Source organism: Apodemus sylvaticus, chromosome 22 (assembly GCF_947179515.1).
Source record: "Apodemus sylvaticus chromosome 22, mApoSyl1.1, whole genome shotgun sequence".
NCBI classification, from domain to species: domain Eukaryota; kingdom Metazoa; phylum Chordata; class Mammalia; order Rodentia; family Muridae; genus Apodemus; species Apodemus sylvaticus.
Window position 1 is genome coordinate 505,786 of NC_067493.1, and position 25,140 is coordinate 530,925.

The 25,140-nt window shown below is 43.2% G+C and overlaps 2 protein-coding genes and 1 pseudogene across 3 annotated transcripts in view; all 3 read right to left on the reverse strand.

The window, feature by feature from the left end:
- The window catches only part of LOC127673364 (fatty acid-binding protein 12-like), a 164,888-nt gene extending 146,919 nt beyond the window's left edge, over nt 1-17,969 (reverse strand). The window contains exon 1 of the mRNA XM_052169081.1: nt 17,776-17,969. The gene's annotated coding sequence lies outside the window, so the exon portion shown is untranslated. The remainder of the gene's footprint in view (nt 1-17,775) is intronic.
- The window catches only part of LOC127673361 (zinc finger protein 878-like), a 176,940-nt gene that overhangs the window by 63,389 nt on the left and 88,411 nt on the right, over nt 1-25,140 (reverse strand). The gene's annotated exons all lie outside the window — the stretch shown is intronic.
- On the reverse strand, nt 4,109-15,737 carry LOC127673183 (fatty acid-binding protein 12-like; annotated as a pseudogene).

Sequence of the window (25,140 nt, forward strand, 5' to 3'; positions counted from 1 at the left end):
CCGTTGTGACCACAATGGCACTGGAAACAAGGCCCCACCCCCTAAAGGTCTTGTTTGTGCATTCTGCACATTACTGACTGGTACAGCCCCTGGAGCTCTCATCTGTGCGTGGGGCACATCACTGGTACAATCTCGGGTCAGGAATGAGAGGTTCTCCGTTTATGACATCCTCAGGATGCTATGTTTACTTGGTCCTAGGGGTCAAATCCAAGGTCTTGGACTGCTAGGCAAGTGCTCTTCCACTGAGCTGTTTCAGCCTAAATCTTGTCATTAAGAGGTGTTTAAGAGCTAATACCAGATGGGCATGAGGAGCATAACTTAACCAGCTAGGAAGAAACAGAGGGTGCAAGGCAATGTTGCAGAGGTAGGGGGCGCTACATGAAATTCTGGCTGGGCTGTTGTGAATTAACCAAGTGTTTGCAGTTCTGGAAATATCAGAACCTCTTCATTTTGAAACATACTTTAGTCTCCCCATAATGGAGTAAACAAAGTGGAGACTGCCAAGCACAATGCAGTTTCTCACAGTATCCCACCCTTGACAACTGGTGCTCAGGGTTCAAGAACCACAAGATCTGTTACTCTAAATCAAGAAAAGAAATACACTCTTGATTCAAAGTAATACAGGTTTCTGCAGGCAGAGGAGGTGTGATAATAGTGTTTTACAATTAGATTATGATTGACGGTTTTATAAATATGCTAAGTATACCATTGAGCTCTATATTTTAACAAGTGAGCTTTACAGGGTGTGAACTGTATCTTGGTAACAATTTTTTCTTTAAAAAAAAAAAAAAGACCAACCCTGTATTTGAAGTAATTGCTGTGAATTTTATCTCATTACTTTACCACAGCTTTACACAATAATTGTATCTTCTTCAGTGTCTGCATCACTGTTAGAGCAATGGGATGCAAAATATCTAATTCCTAGCACTGACTGTGGCAGGTGAATTGTAGTCTGAAAAGGCTGGGTGTAGAGCCAACAGAAAATCAGGGCCATTTGACAGGAAGTGATGGAAAGGTAATTTTCAACGTGTTCACTGAAGCCTGCCCTGGTGACGGAGCGTGCAGCATCAAGTTCTGCCTGGGTTTTGTTGTTTGTTTTGTTTGTTCGTTTGTTCGTTTGGCATCTACACCTTATACACTGGATGAGAGGTCCATTGCTAGAAAGGTGATTATTGTTAGTAATTAAAATTAAGCTGCAAGTTTTAGGGAAAGGGGCCCCATCCCTGAGTGAGGAAGACCCAGCTCTTTGCCATAAAGCTTAAATGAGGCCTGTTTGTACCTGACTTTAGACTGGCTTTAGACAATTATGTACATAATTGTCTGGTCAATGATTCTGGTCAAGGCGCTGTGTACCAGTTTCTCAGGAGACTGAGACGGGAAAATGGCTTGATCCAGAAATTCAGGGCCAGCAGGAACAACATACTGAGATTCCATCTCCAAAAGTCCCCAAATCTAGCCAGCTGTGGTGGTGCACATTTGATACAAGAGGCCTGGGGAGGAAGGTTCTGAGAGTCTGAGGCCAGCCCAGCCTATGCAGAAAAACCCTGTTTAAAATAATACTAATAATAGTAATAAAAATAATAATAATAACAAAACAATGCTGTGGCTATGTCTTTCTCTGCTTTTGTCTGTGAGGACTTGAAACTGCTGACAGCGCTTGCTAAGAGAAGATCACACAGTACAAAAGGGACCTTGGCATCTCCCTCTCTGGGACACCTCTGTTCTCTACTCTGTTGAATAAAGAGTTCTACTCCGATCCTCTGAGTCCTGCCCAGTGTTAAGAGTGCATTTCCAAGTCACGCCACACTCTGTCAATGTAAACGCTTTCTAAATATATAATACCCGCAACAGCCAAGAGTCTTCGAGACAAAGCACAAAGCCCTAACTGCTAATCTGACTCCTAGGAGCTCTCTCTCTGACTTCATGCCTCACGCCCTTAGATCTGGTGGCTTGTGTGTGGTCGATTGAGCAACAGTTCCTGGAAACCGCCTCACACGGGTGACTGATGAGGCAAAGCTCTCTCTGCTGTGTCTACTCTTGCATCTGTAGCTGAAGCAGGTTGTTTCCTGATCCCTCCAGGACATGAGAGTTTAGGTTAGGGTAGATTTCTCAGGCGTTACAACTCCAAGTTAATACTTGCACGTTTTTAAATGTTTTCTCACAATTATTTATTCTGTCTGTGTGTGCACTCATATGCATGCACATAACAAGCCTGTGTGTGGAGGTCAGAGGGAAACATTCAGGGATCCCTCACGCCCTTTTACCATGTGTAGCCTAAAGCTTGGTAGCAAGTGCCTTTTACTGCCAAACTGACTTGCCAGCACTCATAGCTTGAACTGTATTACTACTATTACACACAAAGACACCAAACGAAACTCTAATAATTATTACTTTTATTTCTGGGGAAGGATCTCACATCGCTGCTGAAGAACATGAATTTTCAGGTTGCAAGCTTAGTTTGTAACTGCGCCAGCACTGATCAGCTGAGGATGTTTACACCAAAGACGTAAGCTCTCTGACTCTCAGTCCATGTCTTTATAAATGTCTCACCAAGAAGACGATCTTACTCAGAAGAAATGTCTCATACAGTAACTATTGCTGAAGTACAGTTCAAAAACCAATCCGAGCTATGGTGTGGATTGTGAACTAGACCCATATTCTCATGAGGGTAAGGTGGCTGGGTCTCCAGGCTATGGCGCTATTAGGAAGGGGTGGGACTAGAGTCCAGCTGGAGGGCGTTAGGTCACTGGGGGCTTGCTCTTCAAGGGACCTGAGCCCCTTGACTCCCCTGTTCTCTCTTTGCTCCTTTGCCCATGAGGAGAATAGCTGCACTTCAGTGCACACTCGCTCCCTCAACGTCCTCCCTTGCCACAGGCCTAAAAGCAAAAGAACCATTCAGTCATGGACTGAAGCCTCTGGTACCGTGGACCCGACTGATAAGCACAGACTATCGTCTGTATTGACATTCATTGTTCATTTCAGGCTATTATCAACCCAATAATTCAAGTAGGGCATTACTATCTCAAAGATTCACTAGAAAGAAAATATTCAACAGTAATCAAATTATTTAGCTGAACTTTGTATCCATTTATTTACTTGTTTATTTATTTATTCTTGGTTTAATGAGATGGAGTATTGCTATGTAGCCTAGACTTATATTCTCAATCCTTGTGCTTCCTGAGTGATGGTATCACAGGTGTGCATGGCCATGCCTCCTACATCTATCGTGACTTTTCTAGTAATATGTTGAGACCATCTAACTTGCAGAATATGATCTAAAAGGAGAAATCAAACCATCCAGAATATGAAGAGCTGGTTATGCTTCCTTTGGATAATTCCATATCACTTAAATATTCTAAATAATGATTATTGACATAAACCAGGTCCTGTACATTGTATCAAGGCTATGGCATGGGAAGATGGCTTCACTGATTGTTGAAAAGGAGAAGGCAGAACTGAACCTTTGCTTCTCTTCCCAGACAAAAGTCTTTGTCACTGATTTGAATGCAACCTTCGTCACTAACTACAAAATTAATTCACAAAAGTGATGTTAGAGCATTCTTTCCAAGTGTTATAAACACTTGTTTTGTAACCTTTTGCTTATGAACTCCTCAAGATTAGAGTGGACAACCACTGATTAGGACCTTTTTAGTCCATCTACAAAGTTAGGTGTCAGATCCGTGTGCTGCTCTCCACCATAGCTGCCTTCCACAATATGGCTGCACATGCAAAGGTCTCGAAACAGACTTGAGCATTTAATTGGAGTGTCCCTTAGTTCTAAATGTGTCTTTCATTGTCAGCCCTAGCATAACACTATGCCCTAAGCACTCAAGATTACATTTAATTAGAATAGACAGACCATGCTTATTGAAAGGGTAATTGAGCATTAGTCCTCTCTGAGAATCTGATGTTAGCTGTGCATTGTGCTGATGAGTCTACCTCCTCTCACATGTTCCACTGCTATACTCTAGCACACAGCCATAACTTTAAAAGCCAGACATGCATTGATATTGTGCAAGCATTCAAAGATTTTACTTGGGAGTTTTATTCAAACATCATTAGTTTGGATGACAATTTGAGAGCACCAAGACCTTGAGATGGAGTGTTCCTAAACTCTCTGGTATGTTCAGGTACAGGTGACGTTATTCATTGCGCTTTCCTAGGGGACAGAAGATGGAAATATTTCAGTAGAGCTGATCAAACTGACACATAGAAATATTAACTAAGTGCTGACCACATGTGACAATTCTGGCAAGTGTGGAAACAGACCTTCATTATACAGACACTGGTTATAGATATGTTATGCATACTGGGTCTCTCTATATGGAATTTGCAATTATGTATTCAGAGATATGAAAAGAGAAGGAAATGCTGTAATCTGAAGCTCTTATTCAAGTAATTTAAGGCTCTACATTGAAGCATTTTTGCAATCTTACATACTGGCTGGTTTTTAAATAAGTATACTAACGTATACAAATGTAATACTGCATGGTTTTCAAAGAATGGATAAACTCATATGGTGTTCAGTTCTCCTGGGAAGCCTTCTAAGAGTTACTGTCCACCACAGAAGGAATCAAGTCATAGTGAAATGACTTGCCCAAAGTTCTGATTTGCAGAGAAAAAACCTTGGAGTCTGGAGTTCTTCTCAGGTAACTACACATGAGCTGCTACTATTGAACCTTCGTCCACCTATTGACTAGTGTCATTATAAGAAGCTATAGGCTCATTCTTAATCCCGCCATTTCAGAAAAATAATAAAATTTCTATGAATTAAAAAAAAAATCCTACCTTCCTTTGAGAAAGAAAAATGTTGTGTCTTGAGAGTGAGGAGAGCACTCTGTTTTCCTCAGTGCAGTTTGCATCTTGAACTACTTGAACTGTTACACTGCATCAGAGGTTACCAGAGATAGCTAGCTTCCTTCCTTCCTTCCTTCCTTCCTTTCCTTCCTTCTTTCCTTCCTTTCCTTCCTTCCTTCCCTTCCTTCCTTCCTTTCCTTCCTTTCCTTCCTTCCTTTCCTTCCTTTCCTTCCTTCCTTCCTTCCTTCCTTCCTTCCTTCCTTTCCTTCCTTCCTTCCTTCCTTCCTTCCTTCCTTCCTTCTTTCTTTCTTTCTTTCTTTCTTTCTTTCTTTCTTTCTTTCTTTCTTTCTTTCTTTCTTTCTTTCTTTCTTTTCATTGTGGTACTGGTAGAGTTTGGGATAAGAGTCAGTGCCTGGCTTCCCTCCCCTCTTTAGAAGTGGGAAGGGTGACCAGGAGAGCATTCCTGGGGGGAGGAGGAAGGACTGAAAAAGGTGGCAGGGGAAGGGAGGCGAGAGGAGGAGGGGAGAGGAGGGGAGGGGAGGAAGGGGGAAGGGGAGGGAGGGGAGGAAGGGGAGGGAGGAAGGGAGGGGAGAGGAGGGAAGGGGAGGCAAGATAAAGTGTCATTCAGCGACTGAGGGCTAATCCCAGGGTTGCACACTTTCCAGCTTTCTCTGAGTAGGTAAGTCAGTGTACGAATCTGTTTCCTGGACTCAGAGGGACAGTGCGCCTTACCTCACAGGATTAGTGTGAGGACCACATCAATAACACCATGGGCTCGCCCTTGCTTGCCCTCATCCTACCCTGAGAACCACCTTGGCCCTTCAGCCTCACACCCCTCTAACTGAGAACTTTTTTCTCTCCTGCTGTGATAAACCCAGAGGAGGGCCACCTTCGTCAGTGTTGAAACCCTGATTGCACAGCTCCGCGCTTGCTTTAGTTCACGTGTGAGTGGGAGATCAGGGAACACACTATTTTTTAAATTCTTTTCAGAGCTTCAACTTCTCAACCCATACGGGTTTGAAATTCTTACAAAGATATGGTTATCTGTGAATGTTTCCTTTCAAGTCTTGTAAGAGAAAAGAAGCAGGCTGGTTCTGGCTTCAGGGCAGGCACAGGGTGCTTTTCTGGTAGGTTCAGGAGTCAAGGAATCACCAGAATCACCAGAGAACTTACCACCACCATTTTCCCATCCACCAGCCTCCTGCGGATTGTGGCTTCCTTGCCACCCCAGTCGTGGACTTGAACCAAGGAGTCGTTATCTAAGATTACTGTGCTTTGTAAAACAGAACCAGAGTTAGGTCAGCACATACCAACCCTGATGTTCTAGACTTAAGGTGGTATTTACAACTTTTTTGTTTGTTTCAAAACCTTCTCCTCAGCACTTCTGTGGGATGGTTGTTCTGCGGAGAGTAAGATTTAAATAACAAAAGTAAGTTAAGAGGGGAACTTTATCTTTCACAGTCTAGAGACTTCTCACCCTTATGCAACGCATGAGTCTGTTTCACAACAGGAGACCAGCTCACATCCCAGTGAGACCGCAGGGAGAAAAGGCCCCTTGAGTTCTTCCCGAGGTGGCTTTGTCTGTGCGGACTGCTCTTGCTTCTTTAGCGTCTCTTGACAATTTTATCACAGATATCTGAGATGCCTTTATTAATTGTTTCAGTCAAAATTCTTCCCATTTACATGCACCAGCATTTCAAGTTTCATGTTCATTAAAACTCTCTCAAAGGATGTAATAATCCCTCTTATATATTATATATTACCCTTAACAGAGATCAACTGAGGGTATTAACTCAAAACAAAACAAACACAAAGAATTTGTTGATAGACTATGATCTAGCAGTCACGGGGTGCTGGGACACAGAGGGTAAGCTCCTTTGTTGAGATGATCAATCTACAAAGGGAAACTGGTGACACAATTAATAAAATGCAGGGGGAGTTCATAGTATAAACAAATGCTGCATTTCAATCGGAGGCATGAGATAAAAGGAAAAACTGTGTGTGAGACTCTTGAAATGTATGTTGGTTGTTGCATCCTAACACAATATCTCTAATTAACATCCATATGCAAGGCCTCTGAAGATCTGCTGTAGGCCTCACCTTGCTTTTTCGGCCACCTGGTGTGATTTCCTCAAACTCCTCTCCCAGCTTGAAGGAAATATCCTTGTTTTTAAAGATGCTTTTGGTTTTGATGGTGATCAGATCCCCATCTGTGCTGATGGTCACAGTGGGCTTTGCCAGACAGCCCAGTTTCCGGCTGGCTCTTCCCACTCCTGGGAGGAAGGTAATGGACCAATAGTTACATCTGTTGTTGATTTCAAGGACTCCTTCTATTTGCCCAATTCTTTGCCAAGGAGGAGGGTTCTGCAGTAGGTAGGCTTCATGCTGTATGAATTCAAAATCTATTTTTCTTGTATTTGCTTATTTGTGTGTGGTGTGTGTATACATATGTTTGGGTTGTATTCATTTATTTGTGTGATGTGTGTGTATGTGTGTTTGGGTTGTTTGCTCTACATTATACTTTTTAATGTTATTTTATTATTTAAAAATTGAAAATAAAAAAAAATATTATACACTAAAACTTACCAGACACAAAGTTTTATACAACTCAGTACTACATATTTTATTACAGCAAAATAAGAAAAAATTAGCATTAAATGTGCAATAATTGGCATTATATGCATTATAATGTTGTAGAGCCAACTCTCTATAGATAGGATCTTAAACATATAATTAGTTCATTGAATATATTGGCACTCACCTTTTCTTTCTTCCTATATTTATGTCTTAATGATTTTAATGGCGGTACATAAAGATATTTTTCTGCATGTGCATCATCTTCTTTGAAATGCATATACCAAAGTTCATTTTTTTCTATCCCCATCTAGGACTGATACATTTCTATTTTTGTTGCTACAAATAAAGGTTCAGTGAACTGCCGTGTGCATACAGTTTTTGGTAGTCCACATGGGGATGCTTTCAATAGAAATAGAATTCCATGGGCAACAATATCTAAGGCACAGTCTAGCAGATGACTTGGGGGAATATTGTAATGCGTTTCTGCTATTTCCTGTTGGTATATAAGCACAGCATATATCTGGTTGGATAATAGCTTCCGAATTATTCATGTCCTCATTCTCAGACCTTGTGGATATTGCCTTACCTGCTGAAGGAACTCAGAAGGTGTACAGCACAGAGATTATGCTGAAATCATGGTATTGGTATGCCCATAAGAGAATGAAGGCATTGGCGAGATGGCTAAGAGGGGGGAAAGAAAAGCTTTGTGACCTAAATCCAGCACCAGAACACACACAACATGGAAGGAAAAACACCAAGATTCCACAGATGTGTTCTCTGACGTCTACACAACACCATCACACACACACACACACACACACGTGTTCACATATAACAGTGACTAATAAGAAAAATAATTTTTAAAGGAAAGAGATATTAGACTATAGAAGGAAAAAGGGCAGAGGGAACATGGCGGCAAGGGTCCTGCTGGGCTCACACTCCAAGGAAAGGCAGCAGCCAGCAGAGGTGAGAAAACAAAAGTCCCTAAACATTAGAGCCAGTATCTACAAAAACAGTTACTATTTTAAAGTATGCCTTTATTATAAGTTATTTACTAAAGTAGTTTTCTGTTTAATACATGGTATATATGCATTTAGTTTCTATGGGTCCATGGAGATTATACCAATCTCAATCTAGTTTATACAGAACTGTTTTCTGGTGGTGAATCAACAATATTTTTTGTATGTGAAATTAGAGGGACCAGATGACTCTTATGTCACACACACACACACATACACACACACACACACACACACACACACACACATCATATGTCACCAAAGTATCTTTCATGCTGGATATAATGTATGCATAAACATAGCTCATGCTGTGTATAACATACACGTAAACATGGATTACCCAATTCCTTCATGTAGTTTTCAAAATTTTCACAAGAAACAGATTTCCATGTTCCTTGAAGCTGGTCCACCATTGCGTCTCAATGAAAACTGCTTCATATGGATGTGTGCACTGGCATTCCCTGAAATGGGTTTGGAACATGTTTTTAATACAACTCTGAATACAGAAAACAGTAAGAAGACCAGGAGGAAATTTATCTTATACCACAGACTCCGGTACCTGGGTCTTCATCTTCCCAGAGGTGATTTGTGAAAAGCCACCAGGCTGGCTGAGTGGTGGTTTTATATTCCTTTATGTTTTTCTTGATACTTTAAAATACAGAGAGTATGCATACATAATATCTAACAATTGTAGTCAGGGGCCAGGGAGTGGTAGCAAATATCTTCAGATCTTTAGTCCCAGCACTTGGGAAGCACAGACAGGAGGATCTCTGACTTTTAGAACCCTGTCTTGAAAAACCTCCACCATGAAAAATAAATAAACAAATAAAATAAAAAATAAAAATAAAAAAGGTAGTCCGGGGGTCAGAACCGCCACTGCATGCGGCTGAGCACAGACTAACAGCTGTGATAGGAAGGAGACAGTTTTCCGGGCGTGGCCCACTCTCACCAGCTGGTCTCGCTCAGACAGCACCAGACCCTCTTAGTAAGCTCCTTGGTTTAGACTGACTTCTCTTCTGTTCAGCCCTGACTGTAATGCTCTACTACCTACAAGGACTTTCACTGGCTCAAAATTTGTGACCAGAAGTAGGACGGGAAACACAGCAATGAGAGAGCAGGACTCCAAACAGCAGCCTGAAGGGCAAACTCATCCTTTCTCTGTGGATGTCCCCATGGGTTCTAAGCAGTGCTTGTTGCCTAACGCTGCTGTATCGACATCAAGAAAGGTTGGTGTTACAAAATCCCTTAAGACAGGAAAGGAGGCACAGCGTCTGTCATTCCCATTAGAATGTTCAGTTTCCCTCATCAACTGAGAAGATAATTAACCAGGTCAACTTTTTTTCTGACAATTATTCAACAAACGTAAATGGTGCAACTGGTGTTATATGACTAAAAAGACCAAGATACTTTATGTATACTACTGACTAAATATCCTAGCTATCGCAGTAAAGAGAAAATATTTTGGTTAGTTCTTCTTTCTAAAGCTAGGCAACCTGATATGATTTATTTATGTTACTGTATAAATATTGTAAATTTATGACCATTCCATACAGTAGTCATGAGTATGAAATGACCTGGTGGTTCTCAAATGGAAGGCATTAAAATCCCCACGAAAAAGATGCTATGTCCCATGTTAGGTGCATATCGCCCTCCACCGTAAGGACACAGCTCCTCGTGTGTTGGAACCTCCCTGAACAAGACACCACAGGGCAATGGTGCTGCTCTGAGGCTCACAAGCTGGGCTTCAGAGTTCAGGCTGGCTTCTGTCTCCAGCACCCGACTGCTCTAGTCATGAGGTAGCACCTGAGGTTCACACAGTAGCTTACCTCACCGGCAAGGTGGCTTTGTTACTCGGTTGTTCAAGTGATGGATGCTTTCTGGTGTTCATTAATAAGAGTCAAACATCCCTGCTCCGTTCTGCACCAGCCATGGCTGTTTGCAGATCTCCAGACCATCCTAGTGGATTCCCTATTAGTCTACCTGCTACTGCATCTGTATTCCCGTCCCAAGCCCTCCACATGAAATAGGTGACAGATACACCACTTTGTCCATGAAACTATTTCCCTCCCTACTTCCTAAGTCCCTTTCCACTACCAAAGTAATAAACTATTGGCCATTATAACTCACCCCAACACTGAGCTGGGTAACATATAAAGCATGTTCACACACATACACACACACACACACACACACACACACACCTTTTAAGTGGCTTATACCTGTCTCCATAATTTCCTAGGTACCATCTGAGGGCAGGGACTTCTGGTATTGTGATAGGTGACACAGGAATCAGGGCTACTTGTTTATGAGGTTACCTTGTGACTTTTGAAGTTACTAAGCTTGATCTCAGATGTACAGTTAACTTATGGTGGTCTGCTGCACAGGTAACTCTTATGGTGGACTAGCTGGGCCTGTGTAGGGTGATGGCTCTGTATCTAAAGAATCCATATCATAATGGGTAGTTTCATCCACGTTGACTCCTCCACTTCAGAATTTCATTGCTACTTGACTCCATAACACAGAAACTTTTTATTAAAAGGCACATATGTCTATGTTGCTAAGGGTGTGACCTTGTCTTACAGCATAAGAAGTCTATCTTGTAATGTACCATACACACACTGGGAAATACTGGGTTGTTCTCCTGTTACTATGACCCAGCATCAGAGGCATTGTCAATCACGGCTCAGGTTGTTGCTGTATCCCCAACTTTCTCAGATTGTTTTCATGAATACCACTCTACTCAAAGCAAGAAGACTTCCATCTGCAGCATAGTCTGGGGAACATTACTTGATTATATCAATACCTTGAACTAAAGGTTTCTATAGATATGTTCATAGTTGAGACAAAAATACAGTAATTTGTATTTTGGAGAGATGTCCTTAAGTGGCCTTGAGTAAGCTGGACACCTGAGTCTACAAAAGTAGAAGAGTCCTCAATAATGACCAATTTTGAAATGTATTTTATATTTTAACTCTATGTGTGTGTCCAAGTGTGGCTGGGCGCACATGAGTGCAGGTGCCCTTTGAGGCCAGAGTTGTTGGGGCTATCTGGAGGGTGAGTAGTTGTGGGCATAGGTGCAAGGAACCAAATTCTGATCCTTTAAAAGAGAAGTGTATCTTTTTAATCACTGAGCCGTCTCCTGAGCCTCAGAATTATGTTTTGTTGTCTGTTTTTCTTTGATGAGGGTTTGCTTTGTTTTTGTTTGACACAAGGTCTCACTATATAACCTGATGTCTAAAAATACCAATGTAGACCAGACTGGCCTTGAATGCACAGAAATCCCACTGGAATTCAAGGGCAACCACACCCAGCTCGTCACCAATGTTAGCCCCCATACTCTGAATTGCACATCTTACCAATGCCTTCAGCATGTTAGCCTCTCCTTGCTCGTCCCTTCTGATGTATAAGGTGAAGTGTGTGTGTGTGTGTGTGTGTGTGTGGTGTGTATCAGATGTCTACATACTTCCATCTCACCTGGCTATATCACAACAGCAGAGGTTAACACAGCCCTGGAAAAAAGGTTCAGATGCATACTGTCTGCTCCATGGAAATGCAGATTGTGATTATCTTTTCCAATCTTTCTTGGTTGGGACACAGAATGACTAATCACTGTCTGTAACTAAGCAGTAAGGAAGTGTTAATCTGTGCTAGGAAAATAAATAGCCATTAAACACAGCCAGCCATAGTTTTGATGTAATCAGAGTTTGCAGAAGCCTCTGGTCACCCTCCAGGATGTACGTGGTGTATGTGGCAAGCTAGCATAGTGGATTAAATAAGGTATTGCTGTACACTGCTTTCTAAATTTTAGGCCAGCTACAGAGTAGCGTGAATATCTGTCACTTGTCTCCATCACCATTGCTAAAGGCAATTTTATTTTTGGTTCTGCTGAGAATGAATCATGGGGCCTTAAATACAACAGGCAGACACACCACCATTGAGTCACACTCCAAATCCCCCCCACAACATTATTTGATATACTATTATTGCCAGATCAGAAAAGGGGGTGAGGATGGGGAGATGCTGGAATGTACCCCCTGTTGAGGGAGTTATATTCTTGGTTTGGGGCAGTAAAGGGCTGCTGTCTGTTCCAACTTTCCTTCAGATTCTCTCCATTCCCTTTGTTATCAATGGGCCAAGCTCCATGCAACTCTGGAAGAACAACGGAACCTTAGTGGCTCTGTGGTCTCTCCCATTGGTGCATTTCTTATTGCCTCATAAATGATGTAGCATCTGGACTCAGGGAACATACTCATTTGATTTTACACACACACACACACATATACACACACACACACTTTCTATAGAAAGATATAGACACTGTACAGATGTACATTAGAGCTTAAAACTACTACAAAGAAGATGATTGCCATGCAAGATTTTCCAGCTTTTTGTCATACTGGGTTTCATTTAATCATTGTGAAGAATTGTAGAGCTGGGGAAAGCACAATACGCACTGTATGCACTATATGCGCAATATGCACTGTATGCACTATATGCACTATATGCACAATACGCACCGTAGTGCCTGCGGAATGAAAGAGCCCCACTCTGGTGTTTCTTTCACAGAGGGACTTGATGGAGGTGTGTAAAATTCTTATGGAAGAATTTGAAACTGTGCTAAAGTGACCCATGGTTTCATGTGGGTGGCTAGCAATGTAGCATGACTCTATAGGTATTTTATTGCCCAGTTTGTATTGAATTATTGGTTTGTAACTTTCATAATATCAAACCATCTTATCAGTATAAAACATTCTTATATTTAACTTTTAGACTATATTTGAAACATGAGTTCAACAAAAAGTCACATTTGGGTTCTTTCTTTTAAACATTTATGAGAGGGAATTAAGAGTAGAATATCAGTTCATTATATTCCAGAGGATGTAAGGCCCCCAAACAATATTCATTTTCAGATGCAATAAATAACGTCAAAACTGTAGAGGGGCAGGGAGGAGAAAGAATTAGAGAAAAATATCATTTTCTTCCTCTTGCTTGGAGTAGATGTCTATTTACTAAGAACAGAGATCCTGTGTACTACCTGTAAGGTCTGTCAGCATTCAGTGGTATTTGGAAAATTATGATTATTTATTCTACATCAGATTTCTACATTTTCACTGCCATTTCTATTAAAATGCAATTTAATAATTGGAAGAGTTAATTACATCATTTCCCCCTTCCTCTTTCCAAACTTTCCCATGTGCCCTCCCTCCCTCTTTATTCGCTCATTACTGTTACAAATGTCTGTGTGCATGTTCCTAGATACACAAATTCACCCGGCTCGGTCTTTTGATGCTGTGTGTGTGTGTGTGTGTGTGTGTGAGTGTTTTCAAGGCTGGCCTGTTGGCGCAGGATAACCAAAGCGTGTGCTCCTCCCCGGGGGACTGCGTGGGCTCCCTTCAGCATTCCTTACATGTCTATAATTTTTTGTGAAGGGTCGAGGCTCACAAGCATTCCCCCATCCATGTCAGCAAGTTTATTCACGCTGTGCTTGCTCAGGTCCTGTTTAAATAGTGATGGTGGTAAGACCAGACCAGCATGGGTGTAACTTCTGACAGTTCTGAGAACTCACAGCAAATCCTCTGGTCTTCCTGCTCTTACAGTCTTCCTTCCTTCTCTTCCTCCACCATGAGCCCTGAGCCTTAGGAGCCATGTGGCTTATTTATTAGTTGGGACTAGACTCCACAACTTTGCATTTTGGTTGGTTATGGGTTTCTACAATGATCTGCATCTGTTCATTGCAAAGAGAAGTTTCTTGATGAGAGGTGAGGACGGCATTTAATCTGGGGCTAGAGGGACAAATATTTAGAATGTAGTTGGGGATTGTGCTGGTTATATGTAAAGTGGCGTCTGTAAGTTCTCTTCCAGCGTTCACGACTTTACAACCCTGCATGGTTGGCTAGGTTTCCAGCACCAGGCATGATTTTTCTCTGTCTAAATAAATCTGACTAGAGAGCTGTTGGTTACTGCCAAGGCATGAACGCCAGGAGTACCCTTCTGGCTACTGTATGCGTGCCAGTACTACGCCCTTCCGGTTACCGTGCCATGCTGCTTGCTACGTGTGCTTTGTAGGCGTCCTAACCAGGTAGGGTGTGAGTTACTTTCCTCCCTTGGGAGCATGCGCAGCACCCTCTGTTACCACGAAAGATAGTCTCCTTGGGGAGGAAGCTTTCAAGTCAGTTCCAGCTCAGAGGCCTATGTCTGATGTATATGGTGTCTTCAGAAAACCTTCCACATCTGGAGAAAACCCAGGGAAATAGCAATAACTTGCCATGTTTGGGGAAACTTTGCACAACCTTAACAAACAACTCAAAGGGGGGGGGGGGGCTTCTCAAGCCTGGTATTAGGATTTTTGTTAAATGATCTGTGGTTCTCCTGGGAGCATTGTTAGCCCAGATTAAGTAGGTATTTTTAAGATGTTGGCAAACTGAACCACGGGAAAGCCACCAATAAAATGAGGCTGTGGATGCTGGTAAACTGCATTCGGCTGGGATTTCCTTCTGTCACAGGCTTCCAGCTAATTCAGGCTGAGGCTGGAACTGGCTGCCTGGTGCTGTGGGCCTCTAGGAAATCCAGTGGCCCAGATGGCACACAGAGCTGTGGAGGCTTCCTGCTGTGATGAATAAAGGTCTGAGCCCCAGGCTGTGAGTCAGACCTGCTGGGTTCCCTGGCTTTGCTGCCCTGGTTCCCAGAACAGAAGCCTCAGTGGGAACCCAGCTGCTGCCTACACTCTCTCCACAGGTCATCACTTGGTGACTCTGCATCTGACCATTGTGGCATAGCAGTGGCTCTAGGGGTTCCCGGCGTGGCTTGCATTAATGAACCTGTCAACTCTCTAAGCCACCCTGTCTTCTTAATCACAATTTAGGGTTAGGCGTGGAATGTTCATTATATTTCTAGAGTTTCTCCCAAATCCATCTCTAGTGTCTCTCTTGAGATGACTCAGGTCTAAGGCCTAGCAATTAAACGACTGCTCTAGACTACGGGTTATCAGGGTGTGAACGTGTCTAAGGGTTTTAAGGGTGTGCCCCTGGTGTTAATTGTCGATCACCTGGGAGACCCATCTCTGAGCATGGCCGTGGGGGTTATCCTAATGGGGTCACCCGTGTGGGAATCTGTCTGCTTACCTGGGCAGGGGATCCTGGGCTGCACGGCCTGAGAGAGGTGCCTGAGTCACAGCAACAGGCATCGAGCTCTCTGCCACTGGGCCTTGCTCTCACGACCGACCAGCTGAAATTAGAACTGTGCGCTAAAAGAAGCCTCTCTTCCTCAAGTGACATCAAATAAGATACTTTTGTCAGAGTATCTGATCCCACAGTAGGACAAATATTCAGGCACTGGTCTATAGGTCCAACAGAAGCATCTGCAAAGACAAAGACCCTACTATGGCCTGCTAAATCAGAAACTCTGGGGAAAGGGCCCCAAAACTGGTATTCTTAGCTAGTTCTTTTGGTAAATGCTGATGCATGCTGAAGTTTGAGATCCCATCCCCCATACTCAGACTCATTTACAGAGAGAAAACTAGTAACTTTAGAAACTGAGCAGACCTCCATCACCTGACCATGGGACACATACCTGGCACCGATTGATCTGATACACAGAGGTGCCATGGGAAACCCTGGGCCTCTGTGTTACCCGGAACCCAAACTGAGACATAGTGTAACACCTACCTGACACATAAGGAAAATAGAGGGGATTTCCAGTGAGCCTCTGCAAAGTGCCAGCGTTGTAACAAGAAAATCTGAGAAATTGTCACAAAATGGAGGAAACCCAGAAGATGTCACCAGATGGGGTCTGTATGTGGCTGGGAGCTGTAAGTTTCAAATCGAGGCTGTTGGGTTTTGGTGGGGAAGCCGATGTGAGATTTGGAAAGTGTTGGAGGTAAAGGGTGTTAGGAACCTATGCCCTTTCCCTTCCTTGGATGAATGTTCAGAAGATAGCAATATTAGCATCCCCTGAGGAAAGTGATCTGGGCCTCATACTTTGAAAGGTCATCTGTCAGACACTTGTTCAAGTTTCGTGGCTTTTGCCTATTTGAGCTGCCTCCAACTTCCTCAAAAACAGAGAAAACAAACACACAGGCACTCACTAACATTATGACCAGAACTGCAGCAGAGTTAGTGTAAGGCTTAACTCCATGGTCTCTAAACCACGACAAGGCGGAAACTAGAGGGTGTATTTGGTTTTGGTTTTTCCCCTTGGTTTCAATGACTCCATTCAAAGCAGGGTCCTCATTTGGGACCTAGAATAGCAAACGATGTGAATGGAAAACAGCAGCAGCAGCAGTGGTGGTGGTGGCGGTGGCAGAGGGGGAGGAGGAGGAGGAGGAGGAGGAGGAGGAGGAGGAGGAGGAGGAGGAGGAGGAGGAGGAGGATTTCAGAAGTCTGCACTTGCTCATGTACATGCCCTGTGGCCTCTGCCATCTGACATAACCATACCAAAGCGTGAAAGGTTAGCAAGACAAGCTACTGCAGGAAGGCTGTCTGGGGACTCTACATTGTGTTTGCAAGTTCCCTTGTAAGTCTAAACTCATTCCAATATTTAAAAATTCCAAAAGCAACATGACAAAAATTAGAAATAAAATTGATATGTCTAATTCATTGATATAATTGATAGACAGCAATACTGGTGTCCCCCAGAAGCTGTTGGCACAGCAGGTAATAAGAACTGACCCCCAGTTTTCTAAGAATGTGCTGCCCATGAGTCACATATGATAGATGTTAAGTCCGCTCTTTACCATAAACCTGGAATTCAGCACAGCTCTGCCTGTCAGCACTTGAAACCAGCATCCGTTTCGGTTACCAACCATCTCGGACCCCCTCAGTTCACCAGAATTTGGTATGCCCCCTCTGGTTCCCATTTTAGCACACTAACCCCTCTGATGCAGCTCAAATTGTATCTTGTGTTTACAAGACATTTTCTTTTCTAAAATCCTAGGATTTGGGCACCACACACCTGAAATCCCAGCAAGGCAAAGGCAGAAGGTCCCAGGGTTCAAGACCTTCACAAATTACCCTGTCAACCCCTATCAAAAATGGTAGAATGCGTGCCTAGAAAAAAAGAACCCAAGAGTCAATTCCCTACACCATGTGTCACGAGTCCTATTCTGTGACCACGTAACTACAAGACGCAATCTAAGGGAAGGAAAGGGTTATTAGTTCACAACTTAAAGATGGATGTAACCCATGACAGTGAGGAAGGCGTGGCTGCAGGAGCATGAGACAGCAGTCAGGAGACCGGAGAGTGGACAGGAAGAGGGCCAAGCTGGTAAGCCAGAGACCTGCTCCCAACAGCCCACTTCCCACAGTGCACTCCAGGCCCTAAGGATTACACCACCCACCCGCAAATATCACCACCACCTGGGGACCAAGTGTTCCAACACACTCACCTCTTGGAGACTTTTCACATTTACACCATACCACCGTGCAAAACAGAACAACAGAAAATGAGACTCTTGCCTTGCCTCTGATCTTTAAGATGATATCTGTGTTTGAGACAATGCTACTGCTCAGTGCCCCAGACTTCTTTGTAACTTTCTCTTTTCAGATCCTACTTTTAATGATGGTTCTTACACACTTTAACCTCCCTTGGAGCCCACTACCCACCAGAAGTAGTGGAAAAGAAAGGATATGGGGGAAGTGGACCTGTTTAGAAAGGTTCCTTGAAGCAACACCTGTCTGTGTTGCCTGGAAACCAGCAGTTCAGTTCACAGGTCAGCAGTGGCAGCTCGATCCACTCGCAAACCCCTCATGAATGTACCAGCAGTCCAATTCAGGTGAATCAGGTTAGCAACAGTGGCGACAGGAGCTAGCAGAGACATCCCTGCCTCAGCCTTGGCTTGAATCAGCAGGAGGAACCGGGAAGGACACCAGAACTTTTTGGCTGTGCCTCTCTCAGGGAAGCAAAGATCAGTGAAGACTTGAGGCCCCCAAGTGTTGCCCAGCTCGCTGTCCCAGCAAGCCGAGTTCTGTCTGCATCACTCCACGGAGTCATATCTACACCCTCCAAACACCACACGTCCTCCATGTGCCTTGCCTCCACCCAAGTCCTTGGAATCTGGACAAATGGAGCTCAACCACACAACGTAAGGCAGGGCCGAGCAATACGTGTGTGTTGTTAGCAGAGTCCCTCATCATGTGTCCTTTCCCGTGCTTGCTTTAGCATAACATCCTATCTCCTGTGTCTGCTTCAGTGAAATGTTCCTTCAAGCATCTGCCTTAGTCTTTCACCTGTGTCCACTTCAGGAAAACACTCCTCCCTGCACAAGGCTCCTTTCTGTGCCCCAGCACAACTGACTCTCCAAGAATGCTTACATTCCCACTTTACCCCGCCTCACAGATAGCCAGCTATGATGGCTGGAGTGGGACCGGCTCCAGACATTCACGGTTTGGATGCTGGACCCACAGCTGGTGGAACTGTTTGGGACACTCATCACGTGTGGCCTGGTTGGAAGAGGTTTGTCACTGGCAGTGAAAGCCCACACCATTCTCAACTAGCTCTCTGCCTCTGGGCTGTGCATCAAGATGTAAATGTTCAGTTTCTGCTCAAGAGCCTTGCCTGCTTGCGTGCCGCCATGGTCTCTGTCATGACGATCAAGGACTCTGCTGCTCTGAAACTCTTGCCTCAATCCTGGTGTCTTATCACAACAACAGAAATAACTAAGACCCCAGACTACCTGTCAGATACCACTGCCTACAAGTCTCTGGCATGCAGGACCGCTCAGGTCACAGTGAGTTCTACAGTGGGTTCTGCAGTGGGCCAGCAAGTGGTGAATCACACGTGTACCCTACCAGTATCTAGCCAGTGTGAACTTTATTTCTTTCAATCTTCTCTTTTGAAAACATTCTAATCTTGTTGCTGATAAACTGAAAAAGGATTTTTCTCACATTGTGGACTGTGTGTATAGAAACTTAACAGTTTTTATGACATTACTCAAAATATAGAAAACAAAAGCACAAAAAAATTAAGTAACAACAAAACACCAAGCTGGGTGTGGTGGAAGGAACCTTTAATCCTAGCATCTGATAGGCTGGAGCGTGGGATTCAGAGTTTAATACCAGTCTTGTTACATAAACTGAACAAAGGAAGGGAAGGAGTGAGGGAGGGAGGGAGGAAGGGAGGGAGGGAGGGAGGGAGGGAGGAAGGGTGGAAGGAGGAGGGAGGGAGGGAGGGGGAAGGGAGGGAGGGGGGAGGAGGGAGGGAGGGAAGGAGGGAGGGAGAGAGGGAGAAAGAAAGGGAGGGAAGGAAAGGAAAAACAGGAGAAAAGAAAAAAGGAAGAGAAAGAAAGAGCAAGAGAGAAGCAAACAGAAGCAAACAGAAGAGGGCTAATGGGCTGCTTCAGCTATTCAGCGCGCTTGGTGCTCCTGCAGAGGACCCAGGTTCTGTTCCCAGCACCCACATGATGGCTCACAGCTGTCTGTCTCCAGCTTCAGGGGCCCTGACTTCCTCTTCTGACCTCCTCAGGCACCAGCACACGTGAGATACACGGACTTGAAGGCATAATACTCATCCCATGATATAAATACATCTAAAAAAATTTTAAAAGGGAAAGAAAAAGATGCCAACTTGGGAAGGAGTAAGAACCTGACTCGCTGCTGAAGGGTGACAGGGTGACGGCAAAAAGCACCGACTTTGTTAGACACGCCAGGGAGAAACTCTTCAACTGTGTTCATAGGTTTTAGATACTTTGATATTGCCTCTCAGGTAAGAAAGTAAGTTAATAGTTTCACCATCTGAGCGAAGCTGGGCTGAGGTGCCAAGCATTAGGAGCTATCACAGGGAAGAGAGCATCTCTGCCCAGCTGTGGGATCTCCAATGAGTTTATGAGCTGAATAATCTTCAGGTGCAGCACGAGCCCGGCGTCCTTCCCGCATCCCCATCCACTAAGCAATCAGAAGTGAATGATGACGCTCAGCAGGTCCAGGTGATGTAGAATACAGTCAGAATACACTGTCTCACACACCATTCATGGTGACAGGTCACAAGGCAGAAAGCCAGTTAGTCCTGGCTGCAGCTCAAATCAGATTGAAGGTGATTGAGTACTATTTTGAAATTAATTTAGGATGCTGCAGGTGATGGATCAAGAATTGTCTTTAGAGGATACCTAAGTCCAAATATTAACAATCCAAATAGTAACAGAACAAAAGGGTTGAGCTCATTCATCTTTGTTTTTGATGTGTCCTGATATGAGTTACATCCAGGGCCTCACGCCTTCCAAAGAAAGCCTCTACCACCGAGCATTATATCCAGTCCCATGACTTACTTACGGCTGTGCAAAATGCTCTGATCATAACTATAACTATAACTATAACTATAACTATAACTATAACTATAACTATATAATGATTGTAGAAAAACTACACTAAATTGTTGGTAGAAATTGTTTTAGATAATGTGGTTTGGAGTAAACCTGCCTTTTTCCCCCTTCCTTTCTTCCTTCCTTCCTTTCTACTTTTTAATCATTTGTCTGTGTCTGAAAGTACACCGTAGTTACAAAAATTAATTCTATCTTTGAAAGGGATTATATTCAATAAGGTTCAGAAAGGACTGATGGGAAGCGCGAGTCTGCAGCAGAGGTTGTTTTAAAGTGCTCTTCCTGGGCTCCAGGTTTATTTTTCCAGCTTTCTTTGGGATGCTTCTTGTTTCGGGGCGGGATCCTGCTATGTATCCCGGGTTGCCCTTGAACTCATGATCCCTTCTCTTTGCCTTCCTGGGATGGCAAACATGTCCCACAGTTTGCTTCTACTATGTACACTAGTTGACTGTCCCTCTGTCTATACACTAGTTGACTGTCCCTCTGTCTATACATTAGTTGACTGTCCCTCTGTCTATACATTAGTTGACTGTCCCTCTGTCTATTCAAACTGTATTTATATTTCCTTTGATTTTACAATCCTTCCCCACTTTCTGGTGCTAGGGTCGAACCCAAGGCCTTATGCATGCCTGGTAAGCACTGCACTCCACCACGAACCACACACTCAGCTTCCAAATGTTTTTTCATGTTTGTTTTTCTTGGAAGGGCCTTTTTAATGTTAGAAATATAGTTGTAATTACTTTGGAAAGTGATCTATTTCCTAAAATCATGTTGAAAGGTGTTTTTTAACATAAAGACAGACTACTTGTATAAGGGGATTAATATACATTACTGTATATGACTCAGTATCTTCATTCATCCTCAAACTTCCTTCCTGTGTCTGAAAGGTCAGAGGTGAAATTTATTGAAACCTCCTCTAGAAAGGAAACTGAGTCCAGCTCACCTGAAGGCAGCCTCATGCCCCTGTATTTCCCCTTAGTTTCTGCACTGTTAGTGAAGCGCCTGGACCTCATGATTTGGCAAGCTATTGAGACACCATGAGCATCTGAGGGCTCCAGTCCACAGCCGCATGGCCTGATGCTCACTCAAAACAGGTTAGCCATACATGTCCCAGGCCACGACAGATGAAGTCACAGGTTAGCCATACATGTCCCAGGCCACGACAGCTGAAGTCGCTAAATCCCAGCAGTCGCTAAAAAGTGCGCGCTCACCTTCCTCCCGCCTCTGCCCCTCCCCTGTCCCCACTTCCTGCCCGTCCAGTTCCAGACCTGACCCCCGGGTCCAGGCCGACCAGAAAGCCTGGGGGCAGGGCTGAAAATTAATTGACAGGCCAGGGTGTAGCAAATTAGTGATCCCATCCACGTGGAGGATTGACTGATGCTTCCGCGATGGGTGTGACTTCACGCAGACCCAAACCCTTGCCAAGGACACCCTATTGCTACCACGCCCCTCCATTGCAGCAAGGCGGCCCTGCCCCTGTAAATAACATTATCCAGCCAATCAATTACACGCAGGCCACGCCTGTTTTGCATGCGAAGGCTTATTACCCTACGATGCCTCATTAGCATAGCAGTCCTTCCTGTTTGCGGACGCCCCGCCCCATCATTAGCATAGCAGCCACCCTGGATGTTCATGCCCCGCCCCGTCATTAGCATGAAATCAGCAACCAGGTTCCTTATTAGCATGTCCCCACCCTCCCCCTCCCCCAGCTTTCTGAATTACTGGCATTCAGAGTCCCTTCCTTGCTTGGAGCTTTTTCATTAGACAATGTTCTCCCTTTTTCGTTCCTTTGTCCCATTTTATTTTATTCTTATTTTCATATATTTTATTTCGTTCCATATCATTATTACTTCAGATGCCATTTCATCGGACATAGGTCCGATGAAAAAAGAAATTCTTGTAAATCATACCTGAAAGCAAGGCTGTTAAATCATTTGTTAACATACACAGGAACTTTAATGTTTTCTTTTTCATTCATCTGGTGGCCATTGTGTTTCTAGAAAATGATTTCTACATACACGATGGCATCTTCAACAACTTAATGGGATACATGCCAAGTATGGTGTCATCCCTCATTTCATAGAGCATTTTATATTATAAAAGCAATTAATATTGTTCTTTGGACATGGATGTCAACTGGATTGGAATGGGAATGCAGTTCCATTCCCCTCTCAATATTGAGACCCCATTTTTAATAGAACCACACAAGTCCTGTGCATGCTGCCACAGTCTCTGTAATTTCAGATGTGCATCTTTCTTTCTTGTTTTAGAAGTCCTGTTTCCCATTCAGGTCTTAGCCTGTGAGTCTTTCAAGAAGGAATTTATAATATTTTTAATAGTTTAGTGTTAGACTGAGCCACATAAAATTAATGTTTTTGATGTGAAAGATCTGTATGACAAGAACTTCAAGACTATGAAGAAGGAAGTGGAAGAAGACCTCTAAATGGAAAAACCTCCCATACTCATGGATCGGCAGGATTAATATAGTTAAAATGGTCATTTTGCCAAAAGCAATATACAGATTCAACGCAATACCCATCAAAATCCCAACTCAATTCTTCAGAGTTAGAAAGAGCAATCCTCAAATTCATCTGGAATACCAAAAAACCCAGGATAGCTAAAACTATTCTCAACAATAAAAGAAATTCTGGAGGTATCAGTATCCCTGACCTCAAGCAATACTACCAAGCAATAGTGTTAAAAACTGCATGGTATTGGTACAGTGACAGGCAGGAGGATCAATGGAACAGGATTGAAGATCCAGAAATGAACCCACACACCTATGGCCAATTGATCCTCAACAAAGGGGCGGAAAACATTCAATGGAAAAAAGATAGCCTTTTCAACAAACGGTGCTGGTTCAACTGGAGGTCAGCATGCAGAAGAATGGGAATTGATCCATCCTTGTCTCCTTGTAATAAGCTCAACTCCAAATGGATCAAGGACCTCCACATAAAGCCAGACACTCTGAAGCTAATAGAAGAGAAACTGGGGAAGACCCTTGAGGACATCGGTACAGGGGAAAGTTCCTGAACAGAACACCAATAGGTTATGCTCTAAGATCAAGAATTGACAAATGGGACCTCATAAAATTACAAAGTTTCTATAAGGCAAAGGACACCATCAAAAGGGCAAATCGGCAACCAACAAATTGGGAAAAGATCTTCACCAACCCTACATCAGATAGAGGGCTAATACCCAAGATATATAAAGAACTGAAGAAGTTACACTCCAGAAAACCAAATAACCCTATTAAAAATGGAGTACAGAGTTAAACAAAGAATTTTCACCTGAAGAACTTCAGATGGTGGAGAAGCATCTTAAAAAATGCTCAACTTCATTAGTCATTAGGGAAATGAAAATCAAAACAACCCTGAGATTTATCCTTACACCAGTCAGAATGGCTAAGATTAAAAATTCAGAAGACAGCAGATGTTGGTGAGGATGTGGAGAAAGAGGAACACTCCTCCACTGCTGGTGGGGTTGCAAATTGGTACAACCACTCTGGAGATCAGTCTGGCAGTTCCTCAGAAAACTGGGCACCTCACTTCCAGAAGATCCTGCTATACCACTCCTGGGCATATACCCAGAAGATTCCCCAGCATGTAATAAGGATACATGTTCCACTATGTTCATAGCAGCCCTATTTATAATTGCCAGAAGCTGGAAAGAACCCAGGTATCCCTCAACAGAAGAGTGGATGCAAAAAAATGTGGTATATCTACACAATGGAGTACTATTCAGCCATTAGAAATAATGAATTCATGAAATTCTTAGGCAAATGGATGGAGCTAGAGAACATCATACTAAGTGAGGTAACCCAGACTCAAAAGGTGAATCATGGTATGCACTCACTAATAAGCGGTTATTAACCTAGCAAACTGGAATACCAAAAACATAATCTACACATCAAATGAGGTACAAGAACGGAGGAGTGGCCCCTGGTTCTGGAAAGACTCAGTGAAGCAGAATAGGGCAAAACCAGAACCGGGAAGTGGGAAGGGTTGGGTGGAAAAACAGGGGGAGGGAAGGGGGGCTGATGGGACTTTCAGGGAGTGGGGGTCTAGAAAAGGGGAAATCATTTGAAATATAAATAGAAATATATTGAGTAAAAAAAATAATGTTTTTTAGACTTAATATGTGTAATGTATGGTTAATGCTATTACCAAAGTACAGGTAACATGATCTACATTGAACAGTTATTGCACACACAATGTTCTGTATAAAACTAAAGATGATCTCTCTCTCTCTCTGTGTCTTAGAGGAAGATTGGTCAATTAATTTACAAAAAGTGTGTTTTCAGATTATATTCTAGTAGAATACAAGTGATATAAAAATTTAAAAATAATATATACATACATGTATGCATACATACCTGACAGGAAAAACCACACATAAAAAGACATTAGGAACTAACCTGGGGTAGCTTGTTACTACCCC